The sequence below is a fragment of the Trachurus japonicus genome, unplaced genomic scaffold, assembly GCF_045865225.1.
Source record: "Trachurus japonicus isolate A0001 unplaced genomic scaffold, Traja_1.0 AP029726.1".
Classification (NCBI taxonomy): Eukaryota; Metazoa; Chordata; class Actinopteri; order Carangiformes; family Carangidae; genus Trachurus; species Trachurus japonicus.
In genome coordinates, this window is record NW_028219859.1 from 24,745 (window position 1) to 49,488 (window position 24,744).

Consider the following 24,744-nt stretch of genomic DNA (forward strand, 5'->3'; position numbering starts at 1 on the left):
GCAGAACTGGCCGTGGGAGGCCTAATTTGGCAAAGGCAGCGTGGGGAGCTCGGAGACATCACAATTTGAAGTAAAATAAGCTGTTTGGTGAATTTTCAACTGATTTCCAGCAAAAGTCCACACTCTGTACAGCCTGTGTCAGCGTTGGTCGATTTGGGCAGAACTGGCCGTGGGAGGCCTAATTTGGCAAAGGCAGCGTGGGGAGCTCGGAGACATCACAATTTGAAGTAAAATAAGCTGTTTGGTGAATTTTCAACTGATTTCCAGCAAAAGTCCACACTCTGTACAGCCTGTGTCAGTGTTGGTCGATTTGGGCAGATCTGGCCGAGAAACGCTCAGTTTGGCAAACGCAGCATGGGACACCCATGGGAGCTTGGAGACATGACAATTTGAAGTACAATAAGCTGTTTGGTGAATTTTCAACTGATTTCCAGCAAAAGTCCACACTCTGTACAGCTTCTGTCAGCGTTGGTCGATTTGGGCAGATCTGGTCGTGGGATGGCTAATTTGGTAAACGCAGCGGGGGAGCTTGGAGACATGACAATTTGAACTACAATAAGCTGTTTGGTGAATTATCAACTGATTTCCAGCAAAAGTCCACACTCTGTACATCCTGTGTCAGCGTTGGTCGATTTGGGCAGATCTGGTCGTGGGATGGCTAATTTGGTAAACGCAGCGGGGGAGCTTGGAGACATGACAATTTGAACTACAATAAGCTGTTTGGTGAATTATCAACTGATTTCCAGCAAAAGTCCACACTCTCTACAGCCTCTGTCAGCGTTGGTCAATTTCGGCAGATCTGGCCGAGAAACGCTCAGTTTGGCAAACGCAGCATGGGACGCCCATGGGAGCTTGGAGGCATGACAATTTGAAGTACAATAAGCCGTTTGGTGAATTTTCAACTGATTTCCAGCAAAAGTCCACACTCTGTACAACCTGTGTCAGTGTTGGTCGATTTGGGCAGATCTGGCCGAGAAACGCTCAGTTTGGCAAACGCAGCATGGGACGCCCATGGGAGCTTGGAGACATGACAATTTGAAGTACAATAAGCTGTTTGGTGAATTTTCAACTGATTTCCAGCAACAGTCCACACTCTGTACAGCCTGTGTTAGCGTTGGTCGATTTGGGCAGATCTGGCCGTGGGAGGCTCAATTTGGCAAAGGCAGCGGGGGACGCCCATGGGAGCTTGGAGACATGACAATTTTAAGTACAATAAGCTGTTTGGTGAATTTTCAACTTATTTCCAGCAAAAGTCCACACTCTGTACAGCCTGTGTCAGCGTTGGTCGATTTGGGCAGATCTGGTCATGGGAGGGCTAATTTGGCAAAGGCAGCGTGGGGAGCTTGGAGACATCACAATTTGAAGTAAAATAAGCTGTTTGGTGAATTTTCAACTGATTTCCAGCAAAAGTCCACACTCTGTACAGCCTGTGTCAGTGTTGGTCGATTTGGGCAGATCTGGCCGAGAAACGCTCAGTTTGGCAAACGCAGCATGGGACACCCATGGGAGCTTGGAGACATGACAATTTGAAGTACAATAAGCTGTTTGGTGAATTTTCAACTGATTTCCAGCAAAAGTCCACACTCTGTACAGCTTCTGTCAGCGTTGGTCGATTTGGGCAGATCTGGTCGTGGGATGGCTAATTTGGTAAACGCAGCGGGGGAGCTTGGAGACATGACAATTTGAACTACAATAAGCTGTTTGGTGAATTTTCAACTTATTTCCAGCAAAAGTACACATTCTGTACAGCCTGTGTCAGCGTTGGTCGATTTGGGCAGATCTGGTCGTGGGAGGCCTAATTTGGTAAACGCAGCGGGGGAGCTTGGAGACATGACAATTTGAAGTACAATAAGCTGTTTGGTGAATTTTCAACTGATTTCCAGCAAAAGTCCACACTCTGTACAGCCTCTGTCAGCGTTGGTCAATTTCGGCAGAACTGGCCGTGGGAGGCCTAATTTGGCAAAGGCAGCGTGGGGAGCTCGGAGACATCACAATTTGAAGTAAAATAAGCTGTTTGGTGAATTTTCAACTGATTTCCAGCAAAAGTCCACACTCTGTACAGCCTGTGTCAGTGTTGGTCGATTTGGGCAGATCTGTCCGAGAAACGCTCAGTTTGGCAAACGCAGCATGGGACGACCATGGGAGCTGGGAGACATGACAATTTGAAGTAAAATAAGCTGTTTGGTGAATTTTCAACTGATTTCCAGCAAAAGTCCACACTCTGTACAGCCTGTGCCAGTGTTGGTCGATTTGGGCAGATCTGGCCGAGAAACGCTCAGTTTGGCAAACGCAGCATGGGACGCCCATGGGAGCTGGGAGACATGACAATTTGAAGTAAAATAAGCTGTTTGGTGAATTTTCAACTTATTTCCAGCAAAAGTCCACACTCTGTACAACCTGTGTCAGCGTTGGTCGATTTGGGCAGATCTGGTCGTGGGAGGGCTAATTTGGCAAATGCAGCGTGGGCAGCTTGGAGATATCACAATTTGAAGTAAAACAAGCTGTTTGGTGAATTATCAACTGATTTCCAGCAAAAGTCCACACTCTGTACAGCCTGTGTCAGCGTTGGTAGATTTGGGCAGATCTGGTCATGGGAGGGCTAATTTGGCAAAGGCAGCGTGGGGAGCTTGGAGACATCACAATTTGAAGTAAAATAAGCTGTTTGGTGAATTTTCAACTGATTTCCAACAAAAGTCCACACTCTGTACAGCCTGTGTCAGTGTTGGTCGATTTGGGCAGATCTGGCCGAGAAACGCTCAGTTTGGCAAACGCAGCATGGGACACCCATGGGAGCTTGGAGACATGACAATTTGAAGTACAATAAGCTGTTTGGTGAATTTTCAACTGATTTCCAGCAAAACTCCACACTCTGTACAGCCTCTGTCAGCGTTGGTCGATTTGGGCAGATCTGGTCGTGGGATGGCTAATTTGGTAAACGCAGCGGGGGAGCTTGGAGACATCACAATTTGAAGTAAAATAAGCTGTTTGGTGAATTTTCAACTGATTTCCAGCAAAAGTCCACACTCTGTACAGCCTGTGTCAGCGTTGGTCGATTTGGGCAGATCTGGTCGTGGGAGGCCTAATTTGGTAAACGCAGCGGGGGAGCTTGGAGACATGACAATTTGAAGTACAATAAGCTGTTTGGTGAATTTTCAACTGATTTCCAGCAAAAGTCCACACTCTGTACAGCCTCTGTCAGCGTTGGTCAATTTCGGCAGAACTGGCCGTGGGAGGCCTAATTTGGCAAAGGCAGCGTGGGGAGCTCGGAGACATCACAATTTGAAGTAAAATAAGCTGTTTGGTGAATTTTCAACTGATTTCCAGCAAAAGTCCACACTCTGTACAGCCTGTGTCAGTGTTGGTCGATTTGGGCAGATCTGTCCGAGAAACGCTCAGTTTGGCAAACGCAGCATGGGACGACCATGGGAGCTGGGAGACATGACAATTTGAAGTAAAATAAGCTGTTTGGTGAATTTTCAACTGATTTCCAGCAAAAGTCCACACTCTGTACAGCCTGTGTCAGTGTTGGTCGATTTGGGCAGATCTGGCCGAGAAACGCTCAGTTTGGCAAACGCAGCATGGGACGCCCATGGGAGCTGAGAGACATGACAATTTGAAGTAAAATAAGCTGTTTGGTGAATTTTCAACTTATTTCCAGCAAAAGTCCACACTCTGTACAGCCTGTGTCAGCGTTGGTCGATTTGGGCAGATCTGGTCATGGGAGGGCTAATTTGGCAAAGGCAGCGTGGGGAGCTTGGATACATCACAATTTGAAGTAAAATAAGCTGTTTGGTGAATTTTCAACTGATTTCCAGCAAAAGTCCACACTCTGTACAGCCTGTGTCAGTGTTGGTCGATTTGGGCAGATCTGGCCGAGAAACGCTCAGTTTGGCAAACGCAGCATGGGACACCCATGGGAGCTTGGAGACATGACAATTTGAAGTACAATAAGCTGTTTGGTGAATTTTCAACTGATTTCCAGCAAAACTCCACACTCTGTACAGCCTCTGTCAGCGTTGGTCGATTTGGGCAGATCTGGTCGTGGGATGGCTAATTTGGTAAACGCAGCGGGGGAGCTTGGAGACATGACAATTTGAAGTACAATAAGCTGTTTGGTGAATTTTCAACTGATTTCCAGCAAAAATCCACACTCTGTACAGCCTGTGTCAGCGTTGGTCGATTTGGGCAGATCTGGTCGTGGGAGGTCTAATTTGGCAAAGGCAGCGTGGGGAGCATGGAGACATGACAATTTGAAGTACAATAAGCTGTTTGGTGAATTTTCAACTGATTTCCAGCAAAAGTCCACACTCTCTACAGCCTCTGTCAGCGTTGGTCAATTTCGGCAGAACTGGCCGTGGGAGGCCTAATTTGGCAAAGGCAGCGTGGGGAGCTTGGAGACATCACAATTTGAAGTAAAATAAGCTGTTTGGTGAATTTTCAACTGATTATCAGCAAAAGTCCACACTGTGTACAGCCTGTGTCAGTGTTTGTCGATTTGGGCAGATCTGGCCGAGAAACGCTCAGTTTGGCAAACGCAGCGGGGGACGCCCATGGGAACTTGGAGACATGACAATTTGAAGTACAATAAGCTGTTTGGTGAATTTTCAACTGATTTCCAGCAACAGTCCACACTCTGTACAGCCTGTGTTAGCGTTGGTCGATTTGGGCAGATCTGGCCGTGGGAGGCTCAATTTGGCAAACGCAGCGGGGGACGCCCATGGGAGCTTGGAGACATGACAATTTGAAGTACAATAAGCTGTTTGGTGAATTTTCAACTGATTTCCAGCAAAAGTCCACACTCTGTACAACCTGTGTCAGTGTTGGTCGATTTGGGCAGATCTGGCCGAGAAACGCTCAGTTTGGCAAACGCAGCATGGGACGACCATGGGAGCTTGGAGACATGACAATTTGAAGTAAAATAAGCTGTTTGGTGAATTTTCAACTGATTTCCAGCAAAAGTCCCCACTCTGTACAGCCTGTGTCAGTGTTGGTCGATTTGGGCAGATCTTGCCGAGAAACGCTCACTTTGGCAAATGCAGCATGGGACACCCATGGGAGCTTGGAGACATGACAATTTGAAGTACAATAAGCTGTTTGGTGAATTTTCAACTGATTTCCAGCAAAAGTCCACACTCTGTACAGCCTGTGTCAGCGTTGGTCGATTTGGGCAGATCTGGTCGTGGGAGGTCTAATTTGGCAAAGGTAGCGTGGGGAGCTTGGAGACATGACAATTTGAAGTACAATAAGCTGTTTGGTGAATTTTCAACTGATTTCCAGCAAAACTCCACACTCTGTACAGCCTCTGTCAGCGTTGGTCGATTTGGGCAGATCTGGTCGTGGGATGGCTAATTTGGTAAACGCAGCGGGGGAGCTTGGAGACATGACAATTTGAAGTACAATAAGCTGTTTGGTGAATTTTCAACTGATTTCCAGCAAAAGTCCACACTCTGTACAGCCTGTGTCAGCGTTGGTCGATTTGGGCAGATCTGGTCGTGGGAGGTCTAATTTGGCAAAGGCAGCGTGGGGAGCTTGGAGACATCACAATTTGAAGTACAATAAGCTGTTTGGTGAATTTTCAACTGATTTCCAGCAAAAGTCCACACTCTCTACAGCCTCTGTCAGCGTTGGTCAATTTCGGCAGAACTGGCCGTGGGAGGCCTAATTTGGCAAAGGCAGCGTGGGGAGCTTGGAGACATCACAATTTGAAGTAAAATAAGCTGTTTGGTGAATTTTCAACTGATTTCCAGCAAAAGTCCACACTGTGTACAGCCTGTGTCAGTGTTGGTCGATTTGGGCAGATCTTGCCGAGAAACGCTCAGTTTGGCAAACGCAGCGGGGGACGCCCATGGGAACTTGGAGACATGACAATTTGAAGTACAATAAGCTGTTTGGTGAATTTTCAACTGATTTCCAGCAACAGTCCACACTCTGTACAGCCTGTGTCAGCGTTGGTCGATTTGGGCAGATCTGGTCGTGGGAGGTCTAATTTGGCAAAGGCAGCGTGGGGAGCTTGGAGACATCACAATTTGAAGTACAATAAGCTGTTTGGTGAATTTTCAACTGATTTCCAGCAAAAGTCCACACTCTCTACAGCCTCTGTCAGCGTTGGTCAATTTCGGCAGAACTGGCCGTGGGAGGCCTAATTTGGCAAAGGCAGCGTGGGGAGCTTGGAGACATCACAATTTGAAGTAAAATAAGCTGTTTGGTGAATTTTCAACTGATTTCCAGCAAAAGTCCACACTGTGTACAGCCTGTGTCAGTGTTGGTCGATTTGGGCAGATCTGGCCGAGAAACGCTCAGTTTGGCAAACGCAGCGGGGGACGCCCATGGGAACTTGGAGACATGACAATTTGAAGTACAATAAGCTGTTTGGTGAATTTTCAACTGATTTCCAGCAACAGTCCACACTCTGTACAGCCTGTGTTAGCGTTGGTCGATTTGGGCAGATCTGGCCGTGGGAGGCTCAATTTGGCAAACGCAGCAGGGGACGCCCATGGGAGCTTGGAGACATGACAATTTGAAGTACAATAAGCTGTTTGGTGAATTTTCAACTGATTTCCAGCAAAAGTCCACACTCTCTACAGCCTCTGTCAGCGTTGGTCAATTTCGGCAGATCTGGCCGAGAAACGCTCAGTTTGGCAAACGCAGCATGGGACGCCCATGGGAGCTTGGAGGCATGACAATTTGAAGTACAATAAGCTGTTTGGTGAATTTTCAACTGATTTCCAGCAAAAGTCCACACTCTGTACAACCTGTGTTAGCGTTGGTCGATTTGGGCAGATCTGGCCGTGGGAGGCTCAATTTGGCAAAGGCAGCGGGGGACGCCCATGGGAGCTTGGAGACATGACAATTTTAAGTACAATAAGCTGTTTGGTGAATTTTCAACTTATTTCCAGCAAAAGTCCACACTCTGTACAGCCTGTGTCAGCGTTGGTCGATTTGGGCAGATCTGGTCATGGGAGGGCTAATTTGGCAAAGGCAGCGTGGGGAGCTTGGAGACATCACAATTTGAAGTAAAATAAGCTGTTTGGTGAATTTTCAACTGATTTCCAGCAAAAGTCCACACTCTGTACAGCCTGTGTCAGTGTTGGTCGATTTGGGCAGATCTGGCCGAGAAACGCTCAGTTTGGCAAACGCAGCATGGGACACCCATGGGAGCTTGGAGACATGACAATTTGAAGTACAATAAGCTGTTTGGTGAATTTTCAACTGATTTCCAGCAAAAGTCCACACTCTGTACAGCCTCTGTCAGCGTTGGTCAATTTCGGCAGAACTGGCTGTGGGAGGCCTAATTTGGCAAAGGCAGCGTGGGGAGCTCGGAGACATCACAATTTGAAGTAAAATAAGCTGTTTGGTGAATTTTCAACTGATTTCCAGCAAAAGTCCACACTCTGTACAGCCTGTGTCAGCGTTGGTCGATTTGGGCAGATCTGGTCGTGGGAGGTCTAATTTGGCAAAGGCAGCGTGGGGAGCTTGGAGACATGACAATTTGAAGTACAATAAGCTGTTTGGTGAATTTTCAACTGATTTCCAGCAAAAGTCCACACTCTGTACAGCCTGTGTCAGCGTTGGTCGATTTGGGCAGATCTGGTCGTGGGAGGTCTAATTTGGCAAAGGTAGCGTGGGGAGCTTGGAGACATGACAATTTGAAGTACAATAAGCTGTTTGGTGAATTTTCAACTGATTTCCAGCAAAACTCCACACTCTGTACAGCCTCTGTCAGCGTTGGTCGATTTGGGCAGATCTGGTCGTGGGATGGCTAATTTGGTAAACGCAGCGGGGGAGCTTGGAGACATGACAATTTGAAGTACAATAAGCTGTTTGGTGAATTTTCAACTGATTTCCAGCAAAAGTCCACACTCTGTACAGCCTGTGTCAGCGTTGGTCGATTTGGGCAGATCTGGTCGTGGGAGGTCTAATTTGGCAAAGGCAGCGTGGGGAGCTTGGAGACATGACAATTTGAAGTACAACTAGAAAATTTCCTCTCGGGAAATTTTGAATGGGCCACGGGAGCTACTGCGGGTTGTGCCATCTCTGTCAACATGGGAATCAAACCCACGATCTTAAGGTCAAGACAGAGCTGATCAGACAGACACATGATCATCTTTCTATAAGCACTGATATGGAGGAGCTGTAACCACATTAGGTTAACTGTGTGTGTGTGTGTGTGTGTGTGTGTGTGTGTGTGTGTGTAGGTGTAGGTGTGTGTGTGTGTGTGTGTGTGTAGGTGTGTGTGTGTGTGTGTAACTGTAATCACATGAAGCTGGCTCTAGAGTCTGTGTGTGTGTGTGTGACTGACTTGACACATAGTTAGTTAGTAGCTGCATCCTGTGTCAGTCTGATTTAGCTGTGTCTGTGTTTATAAACATTTAAACGAGCGCCAGGTGGATTGTTTATGAAGTTAACGAGCTCTGGCCTGAGGATCAAAGAGGTTACCACGGCGATAGGGGCCCCCGCAGGCTGAGACAGACAGAAACGTGGAGAAAAACAGCCATTTTCTGCCTCTAAACCGGTCTCACAATTAGGCTTAGCATGACAAAACGGTAACTCCTATCAGAACAAAACACAGATCAACGTTGCTCTAAGGACTTACTGAAAATTTCGGTACGATTTGGTGTTTCTACAGTAAATATTTTGGCGACGCTGGCAGTTTTAAAACATCAGGCCGTTCTGCTTCTCTCAGAAAATATTTGTATTGGACTCAATGAGGAGCAGAGACAGACGTGGCCGCACTCAGAGGCTGATTCTGTAAGTTCTGTAAGTCTCTCTGATATTTTGAGCACATGACATGAGAGATAACAAGTTTGTCTTACAAATTCTGAAAAAATTATGTCTGTAGAGTGTAAATTGTGGCCGTGCTCACAGTTTATCCAGAAAAAATACAGAATGTTTCTTCACTCTCTCCCACTCTAACCGATGATGTCACGCACTCTGACACGAACATTCTATGCAATACACACCCATTATAAACTCATAATTTCTCCAAAAATGATCATGGTCATTGATCAGGGATTGATCAAAAACTATATGACCTATCAAAACGTGGAGTAATGCGACAATACACAAGACTTGTGTCTACTGTTTAAAGTTTAAATGGAGTCTCTAGGTGAAAGTATGCCTGAGCAGTAGACTTTTGTTAAACTCCAATGATTGGTCTTTTTCGGTCTTTTTTTTTCGCCCGTCCCATTGACTTACATGCAAAATTTTTGCGCAGTTTTTCGCGACTACGTCGCGAAAAATTCGTAAACTGTTGAGAAAAGTAATAGCACAGCGATCCCGATCAGGACGCACATTTTGATATATGATATGTCCGACTAGTAGCGAATCGAAAATCGTCCGGAAGATGAAGGAGAATAATAACTAGAAAATTTCCTCTCGGGAAATTTTGAATGGGCCACGGGAGCTACTGCGGGTTGTGCCATCTCTGTCAACATGGGAATCAAACCCACGATCTTAAGGTCAAGACAGAGCTGATCAGACAGACACATGATCATCTTTCTATAAGCACTGATATGGAGGAGCTGTAACCACATTAGGTTACCTGTGTGTGTGTGTGTGTGTGTGTGTGTGTGTAGGTGTGTGTGTCTGTGTGTGTGTGTGTGACACCAACAAGGTTTAACTTTAAAACCAGATTAAATCATGGTTTAAGTTTAAATTCTGTTGCACGTTAACTGTGTTTTAATCACATGAAGGTGTGTGTGTGTGTGTGTTTGTGTGTGTGTGTGTGTGTGACTGTAATCACATGAAGCTGGCTCTAGAGTCTGTGTGTGTGTGTGTGTGTGTGTGTGTGTGTGTGTGTGTGTGTGCACTGTTGTTCCTATCTAAGAGGGGACATCGGCGTCGTTACACATTCACCAACAGGGGACCGAGCAGCCAACAGGGGACTTTTTTTAGGTCCCCTGTTGGACATGCTTTAAATCAACTTAAAATCATGTGAAAAACCTTCTGGTTAATTTTTTTAACTTTAGCCAAGAGGGGACCTGAGTGTGTGTGTGTGTAAAATACCATATTCAGCACTGCCCCGGCAGGCTGGAGCAGGGGTTTTAACGACTCATTCACACACGTCGTTTCTTACACTCCTCCATAGTGTGAACGACTTGCAGCCCCGGCAGCCTTTCAGACTGTAGAGAGGCTATCAAACAGGCTCCTTAGTGAACAAACCAGTACCTTGAAACATAATTTGTTATTCTTTGTAACAAAATATAAAGGTTCCGTTTTCATGGATGTCTTAAGTTTAAACTCAACACTGTATTAGGTATAATAGAAATTTTAAAATATTGAAAAAATTGATCACCCATAACAAAATTTTAAATAAAATGGTCATTTAGATAATTTCTGTTGAATTCTGATTAAACATTAAAAATAATTGACCTTGCTATTGTTGCTTGTCCAGTTTTTTTAAGCACAGGGTTTCAATTTTACAATATACATGTGTTCTCAATCTGTATAGGAATTATTAGTTGACTTACATTGCAGAAAAAGGTCCACACTTGGTTTATATGGAATGACAGGGGTCCACTGTTGGTTGATGCATAATGACACACGATCCCACTTAGTTAGCATGGAGTGACATACACACTCCATCATGTATGAATAAGAAAGAAATAAGCAAAAGTGATGTGAAGAAGTAAACATTTCTAATAAAGTAGCACCAATAATGTTGTAATTAATTTTTAAATGTAGGGTGTACTACTGCAACACACATTTCTACAGTCTATTCATTTTTTAATAGAGGGTTTTAGGATTTAGGGTAATCTTAATGTACTTGCATCATAAATCTGTATTCATAAGGATGTATTTTATTTACTGTTTTATATTACAGAAAACTCAATGGCAACCTATGATGATATATTATGTAGAAGTAAACCATCTATAACTGATATTAAAGTATTGGCAAGGCAATTTGTTATCTTTGGGTAAAATACAGAGGGTTTGGGAGATCATCAGTTTGTCAGAGATACAAGGGATAATTCATTGAGAGGATTAATCTCACAAAGTCCCTATGTTAAACTATTGCCAGACACATTTCTACAGTCTATTAATTTTTCACTGTACTGGTGTTTTATACTACTTAACTGCATTGTTGTCATGGGAAAATACTTAAACTACTCACAGTTTGACATGGCCTGATGGCTCAGAGCCACAAAAAGTTACTTTTTGGCCATGTACATCTCATATAGATGAAGCCCTGTTGGGGCCACCTAATGTATTTGCGTCATAAATCTGTATAGGAATTATTCGTTGATTTACGTTTTAGAAAAAGGTCCACACTTGGTTTATATGGAATGACAGGGGCCCACTGTTGGTTGGTGCATAATGATACAAGTGCCCACTTAGTTAGCATGGAGTGAAATACACACTCCATCATGTATGAATAAGAAAGAAATAAGCAAAAGTGATGTGAAGAAGTGAACATTTCTAATAAAGTAGCACCAATAATGTTGTAATTAATTTTACAGTCTATTAATTTTCCCCTACAAGAGTTTTATACTCCTTGACTGCATTGTTGTTATAGGAAAAATATTTGAATTAAAACTCAGGGTTTTAGGTCATTTTAATGTACTTGCATCATGAATCTGTATTTATGAGGATGTATTTTATTTACTGTTTTACATTACAGAAAAAGGTCCACACTTTGTTTATATGGAATGACAGGGGTCCACTGTTGGTTGGTACGGAGCGACATACACATTCCAGCATGGGTGGATAAGCAGAAATGAGAGAAATTGCTAAGTTCTAAGATACATTTCAAATCTAAATTTAATACAAACATTTGTAACTATTAATACACATAACACACACACACACACAAACACATGCAAACACACGTATTTCAACTTAAGTAGCACTGGTAAAGTTGTAATTGTAGTTTTGTTTTTAAACATGGGGTTAGGGTTAGTTACTGTGAAAACTCAATGGCAACCTATCATGATACTTAAGGGAATATTTCAGTTATGACATTTATGGATCAACAATAAAACATGTATGGGAAAATGAAAGAGGAGCTGGGGGGTCATCAGTTTGTCTGAGATACAAGGGATAATTCTTCTAGAGGATGGATTAACCTCAAAAGCTCAAAACTTCAATCAAAACTTAATACAAACATTTATAATGAAGTAGCAATGGTAATGTTGTGTTTTTTTATGTGGGGTGTACAGTGAAAACTCAATGGCAACCTACGATGATTATTGTACAAGTAAACCATCAAAGAGGTACTGATATACGACAATTTGATATGGGAAAATACAGAGGGAATGGGGGATCATCAGTTTGTCAATCAGTACGTTTACATGACACTTGAAAAAACCGAATTATTGCCTTAATCAGACTATAACTGGACAACTGAAGTGCAGGTAAACACCTTAGTCCGACTGAAATCGGAGTTGAGAACTCCGATTAAGACACCCAGATAATGCGATTGGAATTCGATTTTCTCCATCATGTATACGCCTTAGTCGTAGTATAACTGGACAATGCATGTGCGCATGCTTCACAACAGTAGAGACGGCACCAAGTGGAGCAGAGAAGCCGCCTGAACCCCGCAAAGTAAAGGAAAAAACCCACCCTCAGCGCCGATTCAATGCATTTCACACATACACAGCGCAACCAGCCAGATTGTTTTATTAGAGAGAGAGAGAGAGAGAGAGAGAGAGAGAGGAAAAAGGAAGCCCGTATCCTATTCTCAGCGCGCATCCAGCCCAGACTGACGCGTCTGGTTGGGAACTGCAGTTGAGAATTTATTATTAAGCTTACTAAGTTGTTTATATTCAGTTTTTTTACGAGGTGACAGAGAAGTCAACAGGACAGGCGGCGTATTAACCTGCTGAAACAACGGGTGACGGCGCATGAGGGGGCGATGGACCCGTCAGTTATTCGATTTTCTCAGTTGCATGTATATTGAGACAAGGGCAGAAGTCCGACTTGACGCCAAAATCAAATTTTGAGCATAGCTCGATTAAGCTCTGCATGTAAACGTACTGAGAGATACAAGGGATAATTCATTGAGAGGATCCCTATGTTAAACTATTGCCACACACATTCACACAGTCAAAATGTTTTTAAACTGCCACGACCTCGAGAAAGCCATCCATGCGTTGCAGTAATCAGTTCTAGATTGGACTATTGCAATGCACTTTATGTTGGCGTCTCCCAGTCTTCGCTCAGTCGCCTCCAACTTGTCCAAAACGCTGCTGCCCGTCTTTTAACTAACACTAATAGACGTGAGCACATTACTCCTGTTCTTAACTCCCTTCACTGGCTCCCTGTCCCTTACAGAATTGATTTTAAACTTTTAATGTTTGTTTTTAAAGCATTTAACGGCCTGGCCCCACTGTATTTATCTGAGCTACTTTATTAGAAATGTTTGTGTTAAGTTTTGATGAAAAATTTCTCTTAAGGATGATCACTTTTGCTTATTTCTTTCTTATTCATACATGATGGAGTGTGCATTTCACTCCACTTACTTACATTCAAAACAGACTGACTGAAACATGGGTACATGCAATATAGAGTCACAGAGCATTTTTATGAGCTACCATTCTCTGCCAGAAATGTTGTCTGGGAACAACATCTTACTTAACATGGGACAAGAAATTAGGATTCATCAGATTGTCAGAGATACAAGGGATAAGGCATTGTGTGGATGGAATAACCCCAAATAGCTCAATGTTGAACTGCTGCAACACAAATAAAAAAAGTTGACAGTGGTGTGGTCCGTGTCTGAGGAATATAGTTCTTGCTGTGTCCTAATTGTCCTTTACAAGGCTTTGTAAGGCTTTGCATGTGTTTTTATATTTATGCGTTCCTTTGTTTCCCTTGATTTTCTAAATACATTTTAATGAGTAGTTTAACAGGGGGTTTTGGGGTTATTCCGTCCACACACTGACATATTCCCTGTATCCATGACAATCTGATGAATCCTAATTTCTTATTCCATGTTAATTGTTGTTCTCAGACAGCATTACTACTAGCAGACAATGGTGGCTCATATAAAGGCCCTGTCACAGAATATTATAACAGGTAATTTCACACCTTCACAAAACTCATCAAAGAACTGACAATTCTTTAGACAAAATGGAATATTGCTGGTACACCCACTCTTTACAGTTGCCACAGAAGTTGAGTCACCAAAGGCCATAGGTGCGTAGGTAGCACATGGCCAACCTAAGACCTGGGAATACCTGTGTCTCAGTCGGTCTGATTTGGATAAAGATATTGGCTGAAAGAAGGTAGAAACTCTGAAGCCCAACCTGAAAATACCTAACGACCATCGTCAGCTACGACAAACCATCCCCCACACTGCCCACACTCAAGGACTGACACAGGTCATCTGGCTCTCACTCCGCTCTCACTCCATTCACTCACTTCTCAGATCCCAGTTCAACAGCTCTACCTTAAAGTTAGGATCTGTGAAATACATGAGTGCTGGTGACTTAACTACTTCAATGTAGAGGAATGTTTTGTGCCCACATCATAGACTGAAACCCCATTAAAAATGTTCAACTCTACTTAGAAAACTGTGTGTAAATGTAATGAAGTCACATTGCTTACTACAACATGCACAAGGTTATACCTAGATAATAAGGAATATACACACTTGTGTTTAGCTGGGTACTGAAACGAAAGAAAATCATTAGGAAACAACCAAAATAGATAACAAATGAATTGGTTCCGGTTCCGCTACTGAGGGGATGGCAGCCTAAACTTCTAGCTCCCGCAAGGTTTTACAATTTAACCCCCAAAAACCTTGATTTTGTCAATCCTGGTGGGCATTTCTAAAAATAATGAAGAAAGGGGTTACTACTAGAAGTGGACTAAGCATGGCTCTGGCAGAAGAAGATCCAGACTGGAGGCACAGCCGAAGCAGCTCTCCAGACCAGCTAAACCCACGTGAGGAACATGGCCCCGAAGCTAGCCTGAATAGCATCCTCGACGAAATCCGTGCATTTAGAAGAGACAACGGGGCGCAACTCTCCGACATCAAACAGGAATTAAAGAGGGCAAACGACAGACTGGATGAAGTAGAGGGGAGAGTAGATGAAACGGAGACCGTGCTTCAAGCAACATCAACGTTAGTCAAGCGGCTAACACTGCGCCAGGCTAATTTGGAAGCGAGACTGATTGACCAGGAGGCTCGAGCGCGGAGAGACAACCTGCGGATTTACGGAATACCCGAAGACAAAGAAGGCACCGACATGGCTGGCTTTCTGGATAAGTTGCTGAAAACTTCACTCAACCTGCCGCATGACCGAGACCTCAAAATTGAGCGGGCACACCGAGCTCTGGCTCCGAAGCCCACCGGCTCACAGGCAAAACCTCGCTCCATAGTGGTCAGGTTTGGCAGCTGGCGGACCAAAGAGGATGTGATAAAGAGAGCATGGCAGAAAAAGGAGGTGTTCTGCGACAACGTTCGTTTCTATGTCGACCATGACTTTCCCCCCTGAAGTGCAAAAGAAACGCGGCGAATACACCGAGGCCAAAAAGATGTTGAAAGCAAAACGAATCAAGTTTCAGACGCCGTATCCTGCAAAGATGCGGATCTTTTATGAAGACGGCACCCGGCTATTCGAGAGCGCTGCGGAGGCTACGAGGGACATGTCGGCGCGAGGGTTTCCAGTTACGGTGGTAAAGACCCCCTCCACACCGGACCAAGAGGAGATCCAGCTCCTGTCCACCTGGCAGGTGGCGAGGGGACGGAGAGACCAGGTCGGAAATCGGGAGCCTGCCGCTGCAGTTTCATTGGTTTCTCATTTTAAAGACAGACTCAAGGAGTTCAGAAGACAGCCCTCCCAAGACACTAACTGATCATTGATGGATCATATCTTCGCACTTATCAGATAAGTCTTTTTTGAAACATGTAGCTTGCACTTCATGTAACTTGCATTTTACGTGCAGAAGTCTGCCATAACTTTGCTTCACCTGGCCCAGACCCATGTCTGATCACAGTCTATACTTCTATTTTTTTATTGTTTAATCAGATGAACGGGGCTTATTAGGCGAGTCATCCTCGATTTGCCCCTTTTCTTTTCTTTTACTTTATTTGGACACTGGCTGAAGCGCGGCCACATCTCAGGGCCCCACCGCTGCGACGTGGGACGTTCCCTTACGAGGGCTTTGACTTTACAAGGTCCCGCAGGGCTTCTTTGAAGCGAGCCCCAGCATCGGAAGCAACGGTTCTGAACTGCTCCGGTGATGTTTTGTTTCAGACTGTTCTATACTGTTCTTTGTTTGTGTTCGTCGGGAAAGATAGGTTTAGTAACGTTATACGTACGTCCAGGTATCCCAGGAGAGATTTGTGGGTGTGTTACAGTAAATGTGGACCACAGTGATAGATAATGAACAGGCAAAGTGATCTCATTTAATGTGAATGGGATCTTAAATCCAGCTAAGAGGAGGCAGATACTAACAAAAATGAAAAGGGAGAATGCACAGATTGTGCTATTACAAGAGACGCACCTCACCCCACTGGAGCACGAAAAACTTAAAAGAATGGGTTTTTCAAGGGTATACTACTCATCTTATAAATCAGGTCACAGGAGGGGTGTAGCAACCTTGATTTCACAACAAATACCATTTGAACAGGTCTCAGAGACATCTGACAAGGAAGGGAGATATGTAGTAGTCACAGGGAAAATACATGATGTAATTATAACAATTTGTAATGTTTATGCTCCCCCTGGAAGTAATTTTGCTTTTTATAGAAACATATTTGATTTGATGATGAAGGACACAGGGGTTGTCATATGTGGAGGTGATTTTAATATCCGTCTCAATCCAAAACAGGATTCATCCAAAAACCCAGCTACTACGCTGTTACATAGGAAAATTAATGCCTTAATAACAGAGCTTGGCATTTTGGATTTGTGGAGAGACTTCTATCCATCCGGCCGTGACTATACTTTTTATTCACATCCACATGATGCTTATTCCAGAATAGATTATTTTTTTATATTAAAGAGAGACCGTCATCGAATTCGCGATTGTGATATTGGATGCATTGATCTATCTGACCATGCCCCCCTCTCCTGCACTGTAGATATTATTGATAACCCGGGTAGAACTTTGTGGAGGTTGAATACAAGTATCCTAAATAATCCGAGATTTAAAACCCAAATGAGAGAGGAAATAAAAAGATTTCTCGAGGAAAATGATAACGGCGAGGTTGATTCAGCTACAGTATGGGATACTTTAAAAGCTGTTATTAGAGGGAGAATAATATCATTCTGTGCCTATGAAAAGAAACAAAAACAATTAAGATTGATAGATCTTAATAAAGAACTGAAAAATCTTGAGACACAACATAAAAGAGAACAAAAACCAGAAATACTAACTAAAATAAAAGCAGTTAGAAACGAAATAAATCTAATATATACACAGGAAATTGAAAAAAAGATGTTATTCACAAGACAAACTTATTATGAGTCTGGAGCAAAATCACTTAAAATCCTGGCAAGAAAACTGCAAAAGCAACGAGCAGACAACACGATATACAAAATAAGGGATATAGACTCTAACACTATACAGTACAAACAAGAAGAAATACAAAGAACTTTCAGAAAATATTATAAGCGCTTGTATACACAACCCCAATTAGAAGGTGATCAGCAAATTGATGACTTTTTAAAATCTCTCAATTTACCATCTATATCTCAAGAACAAAACGAAATATTAACGGCCCCTATAACTGAGATAGAGCTAACTAAGGCCATCTCCACCCTAAAATCAAACAAATCACCTGGCCCGGACGGCTACTGCTCAGAGTGGTACAAGGCATTTAAAGCTGAGCTAACGCCAATCCTTCTCCGAGCTTGTAATACCACATTAACAGATGCTAAAATGCCCCCATCTTGGAATGAGGCGGTGATTTCCGTTATTCCTAAGGAGGGAAAAAATAAATTAGAGTGCGGTTCATACAGACCCATCTCGGTGTTGAATGTTGACTACAAACTTTATGCAACCGTCCTCGCCAGAAGACTGGACAAAGTTCTTCCTCAGCTTATACACAACGATCAGACCGGATTTATCTCACAAAGACAGACTCACGATAACATTAGGCGATCATTACATGTATTACATCATATCCAAAAGAATAATATTGAAGCCTGCTTAGTTAGTATAGATGCCGAGAAGGCCTTTGACTCGGTAAGTTGGCCTTTCTTATACAAAGTTTTAGAAAGATTTGGCTTGGACAACATTTTTATTGGAGGGATCCGTACATTATATAACAAACCATCGGCTCGGATAAAAATAAATGGATACCTTTCCGATACCATTACACTGGAACGGGGCTCGAGACAGGGATGTCCAATTTCACCTCTGTTATTTGCACTTTATATAGAGCCCCTAGCCTTGTGGATAAGACAGACTCAGAATATTAAAGGCATTTGCATTAACAGAGAAGACCACAAGGTGGCGCTATACGCCGATGACGTGTTGGTTTATTTAAGTAACCCTCCTAATTCACTCCCCAAACTAATGACCGTCCTAGAAAAATTTGGTAATTACTCAGGATATAAATTAAATATACAAAAGACACAAATTTTGACCATTAACTATCAACCCACAAAGCAACTTAGAGAGAAATTTCACATTAACTGGGATCAAAAGTCGTTAAAATATCTCGGAATAAACCTGCCGAAAAGAATTCAAACACTGGCAGAGATAAATTATGGCCCCCTCTTAACGAAAATTAAAGACGACATACACAGATGGAACTCAATTTCTTTTCTTAGTCTTAGTCACAGAATTGACTCTGTAAGAATGAATATTCTCCCACGATATCTCTACTTATTTCAGGCACTCCCTGTAGAAATTTCCCCAAAACAATTTTCTGAACTGAATAAGATTATTTCCAGATTTATTTGGCAGGGTAAAAAACCCAGGGTTAGATTTAAGACATTACAACTCCCAAAAGAGCAAGGGGGAATGTCACTACCTAATTTTAAAGATTATTTTTATGCAGCTCAGATTAGACCCCTAATTAATTTGTGTAACCCATCCTTTCAAGCTAGATGGAAAGATATAGAACTCTCAAGTCTAGTTGATCCCCCAATACAAGCAGCACTACCTCACAAACATTTGGGAGGACTTGTAGATAAGATACAGAACCCATGGATCAAAGTGCAGTTAAAAATCTGGAATATGATAAAAGATGAGTACAAATTAAGTAACAAATTACAAATAATTCAATGGTGTGCTTACGATCCGGAGTTTAAGGCTAACGCAATAGATAAAGGATTTAAATCATGGATTTCGAAAGGGATAACGACATACTATTCTCTTACAGAAAAGGGACAATTTAAAAGCTTTGATAGGTTGAAGGAAGACTATAACCTGGACAGAACTGAATTCTTTAGGTTCCTCCAGGTACGTAGTCGTTTTGAAAATATCAGAAAGGAAACAGACCTTAATGACCCCATATCAAAAATTTTTACTGATGCTTATCAAAAAAAATCAAACAAGGGTGTCATCTCCAGAATTTATAAAGGCCTATTGTCTAAAAAGTCCCACAATACAGATTATGTTAGGAAAAAATGGGAGAGAGAGGGTAGTCTGTTAATATCTGAAGAGGATTGGCTCAACATTTGCCAATCCCAGTGGAAATGCACCAGCTCTCATTCATGGCGAGAGTTCGGTTGGAAGTGTATGATCCGTTTCTTTATTACACCTAAACAAAAGGCACATTTTACTGGAGGGGAAGCTACGTGCTGGAGGCAATGTGGACACCGGGAAGCCAATCACTGGCATATTTTTTGGGAATGCCCAGTGGTTAAATCCTTCTGGGCAGAGCTTCATAAAGTATTAAGTGGTCTATTTAACACTAATTTGCCTATGCAGTTTTCCACATTATTTTTAGGAAATTTTGATTTACATGTCAGGAAAGCTGATGAATACTTATTTGATATTTTGATAACCGCTGGTAAAAAAGCAGTTACAAGACATTGGTTGGTCCCCGATCCACCCACAGTACAGGAGTGGATAAGTATCGTAAATGACATTTACCTTATGGAAAGGATTACCCTCTCCCTCCGCCTTCAAAAAATCATATTTACCAAAAGGTGGGCCAAGTGGGTTAAATATGCCGGTCTTGAACAGACAGAAGTACGGAATGGGTGACCTTGCAATGCTGTTTTTTTCTTTCCTTATTATTTTATTTTATTCTTATTTTTTTTATTGTTTTGTTGGAATTTAGGATTAATCTGTACCACTCATACTTTACTTCAAAACTGCCTGGTAGACATTTCTTTATTTGCTCTTTTATGTAGGCCTATCTCTCCCAGTTTGTTCAAAGTTTTTAGATGTAATTCATTTACCTTTGTGTACTTTGTTTATTGTTTTATACACACATAAAAAAAAAATGTAATTGTGAGTGGCAGAAGTAACATTGTATGTTCCTTGAAAGTAATTACTGTATTGTAATGCTCTCACAAAATAAAAATAAAAAATGTCAAAAAAAAAAAGATAACAAATGAATTACTTAAAAATATAAATAAATTAGATTTACCATGTTCTGAACACAATTAATTGAATTTGTTTATAATCCACTTCAGATGCTATGAATAAGGTAATATGGGATTGTTGAATGTACAATCCACACATCCTGAAAGCAACCAGACCCATTTCTGCTGAGCACCAGTGTGAACTGAATACAGCTTTTATTGTGTACTTCCCACTTAATGTAAACTCTCTGATCCTGTGCCAATCCTGTACCTTTTGACAACTTTAAATTAGGTTTCAATTCATACACCAATTTCATCTATGACTATGTGATACAGTGTGTAATATACAGAAGGAAAAAAAACACAAAAGTTTTAGTTTTCATTTTTGTTGTGGACCAAAAATATTCAGACAGGTATAGCCTACATGAACTCCAGTAGAGCTAATAGTTTGGTAAGTAAAAATGTGTGTTGCAGTAGTTCAACAGTGGGTATTTTGAAATTATTCCATCCACTATAGCTGATTTATCCCCTGTATCTCTGGAAATCTGATTAATCCTAACTTCAGACAACATTTCTACTGGCACACAATGGTAGATCATATAAAGGCTGACAAAATATTATACTGATCACAAGGCATCACACACCTTTACAAAACTCATCAAAGACTTGACAGGGTGGATTATTGCTGGGACACCCACTCTTTACAGTTGCCACAGAAGTCCTTAGGTGTGTAGCACATGGCCAACCTAGGACTGGGGAATTCCATTGTCTGTTAGTCTGATTTGGATATAAGATCTTGGCTGAAGGATGTTAGTCTTTTCCAGGTTGCCCTTCAGAGTTGCTAACGACCATCGTCAGCTACAATTAACCATCCCCCACACTGCCGACAGTCAAGGACTGACACAAGTCATCTGGCACAGATTTAAAGCCCTCACTCACTTCTCAGAAGCCAGTTCCACATTTAGAGTGGAGAGTGGAGGTAGAGTTAAGCCTACCACACACATAAAGATAATCGGGCTGATTTTGCCCCGATTTCCCCCCTTCCGACCAAAGACAAAAATCGGCCGATTATCCTAAGGTCTTAAGATTATTTTATGAGATTCTCTTGTAGTGTGTCAAGTAAGAGTCAAAATTCTCACAACAATCGCCTCGGAAAACGTTCGGCGCCGATAATCGTAAATATTAAACATGTTCAATATTCACAAATCAAAAGTCATCTTGCGTGTGGAAAGCTGGTGTTGTGCTGAGAAGTGCCTGCTTGCCAAGCTCTGCATGCTGCTCGCAGGCAAGCCACTTCTCGACACAACACCGGCAATCCCACAGAGAGCCACGGTGCAGCCCTGGCATTACATGAGGTTCACACAGACATTCACGCATACACGGGAGATTTCCTGATAGCCGATAGCAAAGACGGGAGCGATCAACAGCCGGCAATAGAGCAGCCATGTTTAAACGATCATGTGACCGCCGCTCACAGCCGCTTTACTGCTCGGCGTCCGAAGCCACAGACACACACACACAGATGGTATCGTTGTAAAGGCTGAAGTGTCCCGCTTTCATTTAAAAAAAATTACATCGCTCTCATTGTCCATTCCGGAAATAGACCCGAAAGAGTAGCTACAACAATACGGATCTCTTTCTGAGTTTTCTGACCGGAGGGTCAAGATTCTGAAAAATCTTAATGTGTGTGGTGAGCTGTGAGCTTTGGAATATCACAGCACACCACACACAATACGATCAAAACTGTTCAATCACAGATTTTTTATCTTCACGTGTGGGGTCTTTCACAGATAAAAAAAATTGGTTGAAATTTAGAGAATCTTTATGTGTGTACAAGGATTTAGGATCTGTGAAATACATGAGTGTTGATGACTTCACTACTTCAATGTAGAGGAATGCTTTTGTGTCCACATCATAGACTGAAGTCTATGGGTGGGAATTGAGAACCAGTTCCTCTTCAGAACTGGTTCCCACGTGATCATTTCCTTGGGATTGTGTGCATGCATGCTTAATGATTCCGCTAATCGATTTAGCTTTTTTTTCCTTTGCAAATGTGCATGTTTCTAATCCAAACAACACATGCCATGTTCAGGTCAGAACGAAGGCAAACACGGCATCGAGACAGAAGCGCTCTAAAGTGTCGGGGTAGATGTGATGAAAAAATATTCAGATTTATAAAACACTGCATACACACACTTGCAAGTAAAGTGCCTACAAGGCACATACATACTGTAGATAGTAAGGAATATACACACTTGTGTTTAGCTGGGTACTAAAACATCAAAAAATCATTAGGAAGCAACCCAAATGTGTAACAAATTAATCACTGAATCAGATTGCTATTCTACTATTTGTTTTCAATAGATGAATTAGAATTAGATTAGAATTAGATTTATTGTGTACCTCCCACTTAACTCATTGAGTGCCATTGACGTACATATACGTCAAACGCAGTTTTCTGCGGCTGGTAAATGGGGACGCTGTCGCCCACACTTTGAGTAATTTTGGGGCTTCTGGGATGTGTAGAACGAATGAGACTGTAGATCAGAGCAAGAAGTGAAGAAGAAGGAGAAGACGAGTGCGATCGCTACGGAGATAAAAAAGTTGGAAAAAGTTTCTATTTCTAGAGAAAAACGACGGGCAGAGCCTGGAACAAGTGTAACGTGGAGCTGTGATGAAAAATTTCTCTTACGGATGATCACTTTTGCTTATTTCTTTCTTATTCATACATGATGGAGTGTGTATTTCACTTCATGCTAACTAAGTGGGCACTTGTATCATTATGCACCAACCAACAGTGGACCCCTGTCATTCCATATAAACCAAGTGTGGACCTTTTTTTTCTGCAATGCAAAACAATAAGTAAAATGCATCCCTATTAATATAGATATAGAATGCAAGTACATTAAAATTGATTGAAACCATGTGCTGTTAAAAAGTAGAAGAGTGACAATAGGTGGCCACCACAGAGCTTCATCTATATGGGACATTAGATGACTACAGAATAACACTTTGTGGCTCTGGGCCATCAGACCATGTTGAATCCTGAGTTTAGTTATTTAAAGTAGTTTTCCCATGACAACAATGCAGTCAAGGAGTGTGAAACTGCATTAAGTCAAAAACTTGACAGACTGTAGAAAGGTGTGTTGCAGTGGTATATCATATTACTTAGTGAGGTTAATCCATCCTCTAGAAGAATTATCCCTTGTATCTCAGACAAACTGATGACCCCCCAGCGCCTCCTTTATTTTCCCATACATGTTTTATTGTTGAGCCATAAATGTCAATAACTGAAATATTCCCTTAAGTATCTTGATAGGTTGCCATTGAGTTTTCACAGTACATCCCATGTTTTAAAAAAAACTACAATGACAACTTCACCAGTGCTACTTTAGTTTAAATATGTGTGTTTGCATGTGTTTGTGAGTGTGTGTTGTGTGTATTAATAGTTACAAATGTTTGTATTAAATTTAGATTTAAAATGTATCTCAAAACTTAGCAATTTCTCTCATTTCTGCTTATCCACCCATGCTGGAGTGTGTATGTCGCTCCGTGCTAACTCAGTGGGCACTTGTGTCATTATGCCCCAACCAACTGTGGACCCCTGTCATTCCATATAAACCAAGTGTGGACCTTTTTCTGTAATGTAAAACAGTAAATAAAATACATCCTCATAAATACAGATTCATGATGCAAGTACATTAAATGTGACCTAAAACCCTGAGTTTTAATTCAAATATTTTTCCTATAACAACAATGCAGTCAAGGAGTATAAAACTCTTGTAGGGGAAAAATTAATAGACTGTAGATACAGTATGTGTGTTGCATTAGTACACCCTACATTTAAAAATAATGACAACATTATTGGTGCTACTTTATTAGAAATGTTTGTGTTAAAATTTGAAGAAAAATTTCTGTTACGGATGATCACTTTTGCTTATTTCTTTCTTATTCATACATGATGGAGTGTGTATTTCACTTCATGCTAACTAAGTGGGCACTTGTATCATTATGCACCAACCAACAGTGGACCCCTGTCATTCCATATAAACCAAGTGTGGACCTTTTTCTGTAATGTAAAACAGTAAATAAAATACATCCTCATAAATACAGATTCATGATGCAAGTACATTAAATGTGACCTAAAACCCTGAGTTTTAATTCAAATGTTTTTCCTATAACAACAATGCAGTCAAGGAGTATAAAACTCTTGTAGGGGGAAAATTAATAGACTGTAGATATGTGTGTTGCAGTAGTACACCCTACATTTAAAAATAATTACATCATTATTGGTGCTACTTTATTA